The sequence below is a fragment of the Pipra filicauda genome, unplaced genomic scaffold (assembly GCF_003945595.2).
Source record: "Pipra filicauda isolate LSUMZ 115617 unplaced genomic scaffold, ASM394559v2 scaffold426_size588282_pilon, whole genome shotgun sequence".
Classification (NCBI taxonomy): Eukaryota; Metazoa; Chordata; class Aves; order Passeriformes; family Pipridae; genus Pipra; species Pipra filicauda.
In genome coordinates this window covers 355,033-365,193 of record NW_024104561.1, presented here as the reverse complement: position 1 = coordinate 365,193, position 10,161 = coordinate 355,033, and the positions used below count along the sequence as shown (strand labels likewise).

General features: G+C 38.4%; 1 protein-coding gene and 1 long non-coding RNA gene across 2 annotated transcripts in view; one reads left to right on the top strand and one right to left on the bottom strand.

Moving 5' to 3' along the window:
* Window positions 1-818: 818 nt before the first annotated feature.
* LOC120324112 lies at window positions 819-7,622 on the bottom strand. The gene is made up of 2 exons (XR_005565123.1): window positions 7,360-7,622; window positions 819-4,771 (listed from the first exon to the last, which is right to left on the bottom strand). It is a non-coding gene; the product is annotated as an uncharacterized LOC120324112 (long non-coding RNA).
* A 1,680-nt stretch (window positions 7,623-9,302) lies between these two features.
* The window catches only part of NIPBL (NIPBL cohesin loading factor), a 162,017-nt gene continuing 161,158 nt past the window's right edge, over window positions 9,303-10,161 (top strand). The window contains exon 1 of the mRNA XM_027734110.2: window positions 9,303-9,455. The gene's annotated coding sequence lies outside the window, so the exon portion shown is untranslated. The remainder of the gene's footprint in view (window positions 9,456-10,161) is intronic.

Here is a 10,161-nt window from a genome sequence, read left to right as displayed (position 1 = left end):
AATTACTGTTAGACTAAACAGATCACGATCTTGATAAAGCAATAAGATTTCCAGCTCTTTACTTTGATATGCTTTGGTAGAAGAAATAATTTAAAGTGGCAGTTTGTAAATAAAGTATAATATTAGTCCAATTTATATTAAATTGAATTTAATTAATCTTGGACAGTTATTTTTATGTGCTTAATTTGTTTTTGTTCTCACTGCACAAATGGATGCATTACTGACTAAGCTCATGTTAAAGGTCTGGAAGGAACATAAGGGATTGAAAATGAGATATGAGTGACTCACTGTAGTGTGAATACAGCTTTCATTCAACAGAGATGAATGTTTCTAACTATAAATCTGATATTATATAGATTCCAGATATTTGAAATTGCCCAAGTCAAAATGTTGTTGGGAAGAAAATTCCAAGCTTTATGCTAACACTGTACAACAGAAAACAGTGACTGGGTCTGAACGAAAGTACGTCCTTTCCTCAGTGGCCAGTTCAGCAATATCACAGAGACACCGTGACACAGTTATTTTACAGGTACCTCTATGTTCAGCAAAATCCATTTCTTCTTTTAGATGGAAAAATTTACCAAGTCAAGGCTAATAAAAAGTACTAATGAATAAGTGTTTTAGTTCAAAATGGAAATGAAGAATATGTGTGTTTATCACTGTAGACACTGTACAATCAATAGATTATCAGATTTTATTAACTGATTAAAACTTATTATGTGTGCAATGGCATGTACTGAGTCTAATTACAAGGGAAACATGATAAGGAAATTTGTTCATTCATGCAAATAGTCAGGTAAAACAGAATAGACACTGTATGAGAAGAATCAATTCATAGTTTTATTTATGGAATTCCTAAGAATATATGAAGAAAGTACCTCACACATTTGCCAGCCTTAAAAATCAGAACTCAAATCACATTGCAGCAGAGCATACATAATACATAATAATAGATTATAATACATAACCACAATTCTAACTATCACAATGACTGGTATATTTGCTACTAAATGCCTTTAACTAAGTCTTGGTTCTAAGTGCATTTCTGTGTAAATTTTGTGTCAAGTCGTTACTTTCATTACTTCAATTAAAATGATGTTACCTGCTTTATTATAAGATAAAACTGTAAACAATTTTTCTTTTTCTTAACTGTAAAACTTCCATGATTCCTGTATCAGAATATAGCCATCATCAAATAAAATTACTGTTATTAAAATTTGTCCAGTTTACCTGGAACTGCAGGCTGGAAAGCCTGATGTTCACTGCAGGGAAATTGATAAAAACAACAATATAACATGCAAATAATGGAACCATGGATAAATACTAATAAAGAGGAAAGCATAAACTTGGCTTTTTAGAGAGAAATCATGTTCCACAAATCTTGTGGACCACTCTAGTTACACATCAGCTCTAAATTTTTCTATTATATACGATTTCCCCAGATCCAACTCTCCCTCACTCTTAATGTACAGAATGCTCCTATACCATTTCTTACATTATACTCAACATACTTTAAATGTCAGCTAGATCCTGGCACAAACAATTTTGGCAGCAGGTGGCAAGCATAACTAAAAGATGGAAAAATCACTTCTTTGCTCAACACTAGCTATTTTTTAATGCTGTTGCTTTACCATTTTGTTAACCTACCTGCTGTACAATTTAGATTTACTTTCTTTTTTTCCCTTTTTTACTTTTTTTCTTTGCTAAGTCTATCTGTTTCAAATTTGGATATCTCTGGTTCCGAAAATCATTTACTTCAGCAGTGAGATTGTGAAACATTAATTTAATCTGTTTTTTGATGAATAGTATCTAGATGTCTCTTGAAATTCTCTTTCTAAAATACAAGACTATGGTAGGCTGCAAAAATGAAGACAGAAATTGGATTAGAAGCAGAAATGACTGTGGGAACCAGGTAGGACATTAGAAAAATGACCTTCCAGAGAAGGAAGGTGGACAGGATCATTTTGAAATAGCTGGTATCCAAGCACTTTTATCAGTCAAGGTAAGAAGGAAAATAAAATTGTATGTAGAAATTCCAGCAAACATATGCCACAATCTTAATGAAATGTCTCTTTGTTTAATTTGTTTGTTTTTCACACACTTATGCAACTCTATTGGTGTTTCTACAGTATAGGCTAGAGATATTATCACTGTGTCATCTGGTCCTACTCAGGGCAATAGTAATAGAGGAAAAAACTCAGAGATTTCTCAAGAAAAAGACTTTTTACTGCCTGTAAAAATGAGATGGTTATCAGTGTTGTGAAGAGAACATTTGAACAATCACAAGGGATACAGTAGGATGGAATGAAGGACAATATCAAGGTATCTGTCAAGAAAGTCAAAAGGAAGGTCTGAACTGAGAAGGTTCAGCCAGGATGTGTTGGTATCCGATTTTAATAATCATGCTGATAACAAAAGATGCCATACTGGAAAATCTCTTATTTCCTAAAATGTCTCACTTCCTGCCTATCTCTAATAGCAGCAACTTGCACCAGGATGTTTTCACAACTTAGTATTTCAGAAAATAAAACTGGATGCTGACAAGGAACACTGCAAACTTTTCAGTGTACGGAGTGAAGCTATTTTTTGACTTGTTTAACTACTCTAAGCAATTCACTTAGCCTTTCTGTAAAAAATTTTCACTAATGATTAACAAACAAAGCTTTACAAATTAACTTTATTATTCAATGCTCCTATTTTCAACATGCTATATTTTCATGGTTGCAGTCTGCATCTCAGATAACCCACACCTTTCAGAAGTATCTGGCCTTGAGAGTAAGCACTGAGATAACATGTAGAGGATCAGAGGGAGAAACACGGAAACTACTGGAGGAGTAAGAGCTGTGGAGTAATTCTTTTGTAAGCAGTCCACACTTATAAAACTGCTCAACTGAAGAGGATTTTGCCTGTTTATTTTAAAGAAACTGAAGTTTCACGGGTGAAAAAGAAGTGAGAGGCTTTGAATTGCTACAAGTTACTTTTCATATGCAGCATTACTTTCTCATAGCTCTGAACATTCAGCTGCCTAATGTTTATGTCATGTATTTTTGATACAACTACTTGTCTTTCTAAATATATTCACAGCTTCAACTTCTGCTGCTGTCTTTACACATGAAAAGCAGTTCTGCAAATATCCCTCTGATACAACTAAGGTCCTCCACAGAATCATTCATGCCATGTAGATTATGGATTACTTTGTGCTGAAATAAACCATTCTTTTTGAGTTAGACAACAGATTATGACTGCCACCATTTAGAATGTCAAATTTCTAAAACAGATCTTTCTCCAAAGTGTCCTAATAAGTTTTGCATATTAGTGTTATCACCACACATATTTACATTCATTGAGTGACTCAAATACTTCATCTATCTTTGTAAAGTTTATCCTTCTTTATAATCTTATTGGAGTCTTTGCTTTCTACAAAACAGGAAAGAAGTTTGTTTGAAAGTACTTTTAATTGTCCTCTTACATCTTAGAGCCTATTCATGAGTGGGAATTCCCTTCAAACAGGGAAGTCGTAGCTGCTCCAGTGACACCATCTAGTGGGGAAGAAGCCCACTGCCAGTAATGCAGCTGAGCTCTGTGAGTGTGAGAGCAGGTTCCTGACTGAACGCCCCAACTGATGGATTACACATTACCTGCTTTATCTAAGTCTTTATGCCCCAAGACAATTTACTCCCAGATAGGAGGCTGAATGTTACATCAGAGTATGTTAAAAAAATAACTTAAGATCTCTGGGTACATCACCTTTTTTAAACATTTTACCTCCTTGGACCAAAAATTCAGCATATTTTTGACCACCATAAATTTCATGTTTGGAGGTTAAAATTTAGAAACGGTTCCTTAACTGTTAATTGGATAAAGATTCACTAGACATAATGGGCTTTTTGTAAATTAATGAGCCACAAAACTTGTATTATTATTTTAGGGAAGTAAAACAACTGGACACCATTTGCTCAACTCCCGAAACAAGAACAAGAAGGCACTAATGGAAAAAACACATCTATGGGGTAAACATTCAAAGAATAGAGGAAGATTTATAACACTCATTATCCTCTAATGCAACTTTAAAGCAATAACTATAATGAAATAGTAAAAGAAAAATTTGGTTCCAGGACAAATTATACATCCAGTAGGGCTAAGATTTAAAAGCTATATTGATATTTTCAGGGACTTTAGAGGGACGTGTAACTGTTTGCAGAATTTTACTGGGACTGAGGTATTTTAGTGTATGTGGTTCCAATAGATTTCAACTATTAAAGGATGTAATTTTTACCTTCATATGTCAACATAGTGTTTGGTGTTCTTTTGCTAACCTATGTTTCCACACCTCAATATAATCACAGAATCACGAATGGGTCAGGTTGGAAGGGACTACAGTGGGTCATTTGGTCCAACCTCTCCACTCAAGCAGGGCCATCCCAGAACACATGGCACAGGACTGCATCCAGAAGATTCTTGAATATCTCCAGTGAGGGAGACTCCATAACCTCTCTGGGCAACCTGTTCCAGTGCACAGGCACCTATACAGTAAAGACTTTCTTCCTCATATCCAAGTGGAGCTTCCTGTGCATCAGGTTCTGCCCGTATTGTCGTATTGCTCAGCATCACTGAGCAGAACTTGGTTCCATCTTTGACACCCTCCTGTCAGATACTGATAGACATTGATGAGGTCCCCTCTCAGCTGTCTCTTCTCAATGCTGAACAGGCCCAACTCCGAATTTCTTGACAGGAGTTGACAGATGCCACAAGGAGCATTCAGTTTAATGCACTGCAAAAAAAAAAGTCAATATGGACAACATTAAATCAAGTAAAAGTAGCCATTGCGCCTTCTTCAATGAAAGGTTTATAGCTATTTCGAATGGCTGAACCCAGACTAGAAACAGAAGTCTCATATTCTCTCCTTGCTTATTTCTAAAGGAAGAGAAAAAAGCTGTAGATTGCAACAACAACAACAAAAACAAACAAACAAAAACCAAAACAACCAAAAAAACCACAAAAAAACTCCAAACAAACAAACAAATCCCCAAACTGACAAACCCCAGTGTCATGGTTTAACCCCAGGCAGCAGCCAAACCCTGCACAGCCACTTGCTCTTTCCCCTGCCAATGGGATTGGGTAGAGAAATGGAAGGGTAAAAGCTAGAAAACTTGTGGGTTGAGGTAAAGACAGTTTAGTAGGGAAGGCAAAAGCCATGCACATAAACAAAACAAAATAAGGAATTAATTCCCTGCTTCCCATGAGCAGGCAGGTGTTCAGCCATTTCCAGGAGAGCAGGGCCCCATCACCTGTAATGGTTACTTGGGAAGATAAATGTCATCACTCCAAACATCCTCTCTTTCCTTCTTCTTCCCCCCCACCTTTATATATTGAGCACAATGTAGTATGGTATGTAGTATCCCTTTGGGGTCACCCCAGTTGGGGTCACCTGTTCCAGTTGTGTATTCTCCCAACCTCCCATGCACTCCAGCCTCCTTTGCCAGTGTGGCACTCTGTAAAGCAGAAAAGGCCTTGTGTCTGTGTAAACTGCTGCTCATCAATTACAAAAACCTCTCTATTACCATCACTGTGTTCAGGACAAATCCAAAACACAGCTCTATACCAGCCACTGTGAAGAAAACTAATTTTATCCCAGCCAAAACCAGCATACCCAAAGACCCCAAAACAAAAAACAAAACTCAAACCAACAAAGAATCATAACCATCTTGCATGGCTGTAGTGTTAGAGGACCTTTCTAACTTGACAGTGGATCAGGAGGTCAACAGAATCCAACGCCACTTCAAAAGTTCCCAGTGCTCTCTACACTTTATCGTATGACAAGGAAAGCTCTACATTTGATCAAAGACAAGCAAACAACAAAATTCAGAGTGAATACAGTCCCCTGGTTTATCCTTTTATTAAAAACTCATCCAAGTTCCGTAAGTAAAAGCAGACATTTCTCATATGCAATGTGTAAACAAAATCTTGCAATTTACTGTTGTTACTTTGCAAAATGCGTTTCCTTCTCCTTTTACTTTTGAAGGCTGTGGTTGCAGTTGTACACCATGTGTACTTTCTAGATTAGAAAGGCAGGCCTGATGTCGAAATACAAGCCAATGCACAAAACATTTTTCAGGCAATGCAGCTGTAATAAATTTAAATATTCTAATGCCTAGTATGTTAAAGGAAATATGACACCAATGTTCATGATTTGTCCAACACCAGCACAAGTAACTCACCTTGCTTGGCCTTAAGCAGACAAGGAACTGTAATTCATAGATCTATCGTATCACTTGGGAAGCTTCTGGAAAAAGTTCTCCTGCACTAGTGCTGCTTTCAGAAGTTCTTCTGACCTAAGTCTTTCTCATGTTCCCTGCTACCAAAACATGCCTAATAACCTTAATAACTTGGAGTAAAAGTAACAATTTTTCTTCTGCATTTACTTTAAGCTATATACCTCCCTTTTTCCTAAAATATGTAAATGGCTCTTACCATACAGTTCATTACAGTTCAGAGCATTATCCTGTGGGATTCAGAGAATAAAACAATGGAAAGAAAAAAACATGCTTCTGAGAAGGAACCGTCATCTGGAAAATATGTCAAAGATGGAAGATACTGAAAGAAAAACATTTGATTGCAGGCATTAGGGTCAGGGACAACTCCCAAAGGATCCAATGATATGAACCTAGAAAACAATTTAAGGAAGGGAAATGGGGTTTCTAGTGTTTAATAGAGTCAAGAAACTGAAGAGACTAAGAACTGAGGATAAATTGAAAGAGTTTTTTTACTTTTGTTTGGTATAACTGAAGATTTTTGAGGAATTGAATGGCCACTTGAAACTGAGGAGAAGAAGGAATAGAGAAATGGAGGAATAGTCAAAGAAAGAGAAATTTGAGGTAAATGACTCCTTGCATTACACTATTTTAAGAAGTAATTTACTACAATTTTCTGTAGTCTCTCAGCAACTGCAACTGGGAAAGACTGTATATCAAAATCCATACTGTCTTACCTTAGACATTAAATTGAGAAATGCAGGCCAGGACTGCAGGTCAAGACAATAAGGTCTCAGGGCCAGGACACCTCAATTTCTGCAGATATTGCTAAAAAGAAAAGTTTCTGAAAGGTGACTGAGCCCACCTGATGGGAGCAGCTGCTCTGGCTGACAATGGTCCGTCTCCAGGGGTGAGGAGATTGCTCACCTGGGGGGCAGGTAGGTGCCATGCAGGGGCTACAGAGTTCTCCACTGGTAATCATTAAAAAAAAAAACCCGAAAACCAAAAACAAACAAACAAACAAACAAACAACAGTTTCCCCAATCACTATTTGAGCATTGTCACACGTTTCCAAACACTACAAAGAAAACATGTGAGATGACTTTACCTGATGGCATTTAAGTCCGTTTTGAGGATGTGGTGGTCGCTCTCCCGTTTCACAACGCCTGTATGCAGTAGTCCTCACCACCCGAACCTGCCCGCGGTGTTCCAGGGCAGCAGAACCCGAGGCAGAATCCCACTTTCGTCCACCAGGCAGAGCCTTTGGGATTCGGCAGGAAACGGGTTAAACTCGGAGCCTCGGCTCCAGGAACCCGGCGGGCGGTTCCATTGCCTGGCGAGGGGGAACCCACTTATACGTTGTTAATTATTCTTTATAAAATAATGCCAATACTCCAAAAGGAGAGCAAGAAGCGGTCATTATAAAACACGAGAAGCAGGTCTGCGAAGTAAAAGGAGTGGACCTGAGGTAAAATCCTGAAGGCACTTCTGTCCATTCTCCTGCGTGGGCAAGTTGCGCTCAGCCCGGTCTGAGGGAGGAGGCGAGGCGGCACCCCGGTAGCGTGTTTGGGGCTCGCAGGGCGCTTTAGGAGTTTTAGATACACTTTAATTTCTCCTTCCAGCATCACAAGAGCTGTTCTCCTCACCGGCTGCTTGTAACAGGCCTCGTTTGCCTGAGCAGGACTGGGAGGAGAGGAGGAAGGGCGGGCGGGGGAGCGGTGACGGCAGGAGGGTTCTGAGGTGACAAAGGCGCGGGAAGCGGCCGGGGCAGCCCGGGGTGCTGCTCGGTCAGGGGGTCAGTAGCTTTCTGTGGTGCAAATAATAATAATGTAATCTGTCGTGCCGAGCCCCGTGGAAGAGGTGTGGCAAACAGGCTTGGGAGTCCTAAGCATAAACGCCCAGTCACTCGGCCGTATATCAGAGGCGGTGTTAGGGAGCCGGCGCTGAGATACGCCCCAGGCGGTTCGGGAACGGGCTGAGGGCGTCCTTAGGCATCTGCTCACACCAGTGTTTTGGAGTGTCTTAGAGACTTTGACTGTGTTCTTTAGGATCGATTTAGTACGTTAGTGTAGGGAAAAAAAACACCTCAGACTTTTTTTTTTTTTTCCCCATTAACGATAAGAGTTTCTCAAGAAAGCGAAGAACTGGGTTCTTAGGTCTGTGCCTAGACAGGAGGAAACTGAGGACACTTCAAGTGTTATGAAGGAGCTGGTTTATGAGCAGCTATTAGTGATAAACGTAGGAGAGCCTTCCATCATACTAAAAATATTTCTGCGGAATCACAGGCATGGGCAATGCTTCCCAGGCAACTATATAATGCCAAGCCCACTTCCTCTGAGAAACTATGAAACTTAAAAGCAGACCAAACCCACAGAGAATAAACAAATTTGGAGCATAAAATAAGTGAATAGGAGTTGCATTGTCTGTGGGAAGCCAAATTAATTTTTGTAACGTATTTTCTTCTGTGTTGTTTATAAGAAGATTTCTTGTCTGCCTAATTACTCCTAAGTAACAGCTGAGCAGTATGAGCAGTAATACTGTGGTAACATGATATAGGTGGAGAGTCCACATATTCCAGAGAAATATGTAAGAAATTGAACTACATTATAACCTTCTGGGTCCCTCTGGGGTTCACCCGTGAAACAGCACCAGGAAGTTTGCTATAATCATTATTCCTGCACTGTTTGTTTTTGTGGCTAAATAAGGATTTCAGTGCACTAGGCTAGCAATCCAGAGCCTTTTCTGAGCTCTGCATTAACACATAACCAAAAATAACGCTTAATTAAAAAGTTGCAGTATGTTTTTGCAATCAAAGGGAAGTGTGTATGCTGGAGGAAACCTATTATATTAATAGCTGTAACTTTTTGCTTGGCACATACAGAGTCGTAAGAACTTATCCTTTAAATTTCTGCAAATGGAAAAAAACCATATTCCTAAGGACAATAATTAACTCTTATTCTACAGCTACCTAAATATGTAGTTGTATTCCTATAGCCAGGTTATTACAGCTCTATAACTTCCCTGAAATTACATGTGAAATTTTCTATTTCAGGCATTTTGGCATCAGTATATAGCATTTTGAATGAAATTTTTGGGAACTGGACAGATTATATCTATTACATGTGAAGAGCACCAGCCATAAAGAAGTCTCATATAGAAATCTCTGAACTGCTTTTAGAAGAGGGTAAAGCTTGTAGAGGCCTGGTAAGAAAATCTTCATTTAAATATACACAATTTTATTGTTGGGAGGGAAGATTATTAAAGGAGTGAGAAGGAGGAAGAAGATGTAACTGCTGATCAGTTTGATAGATCTTGAATATTCAACTGTTTTGTGGTTTTATACTAACTTCATAACACCATGAAGGTCGTCAGATTGACATGTAATACAGTGTTCATCATAATGAAACAAACCCTCACAGAGAGGCTATCAAATATGTGTGTGACACTCCTTCCCCCATAGGCCTTATAATATTTTTGAGTAATCATCAACGACGTAGGAATACTAAGCATTTTTCTTACTTTTCATGTGCTAGTTGGTATTAATGAGAAGATGTAGAAAATAAGGTGACCATAAGAATGTCATGACTAACTGTAAAATAAGGCATGATACTTCCCATTCAAAATTCAAATGGACTAGAAAAAGCTGCATTTACCCTTATAAATCTAGTTTTTAAAAATAAAACAAACTGCCTAGACTTCTATTACTAATTGTTTAGGTGACCACTTTTTCATTCTTAAGGAAAGCTCAGATGTGGATAACGTGTCTGCTTAGCGTGTCCCTGGGCTGGACAGTCAACTTCAGTACTTCTGAAGATTATGAGGCAACATCCAAGTTTAGCAGTGTGCTTAGTTGTTTCCAGACAATCATAAAAACAGCACAACATTGACATTTTAAATATAATAAATATTT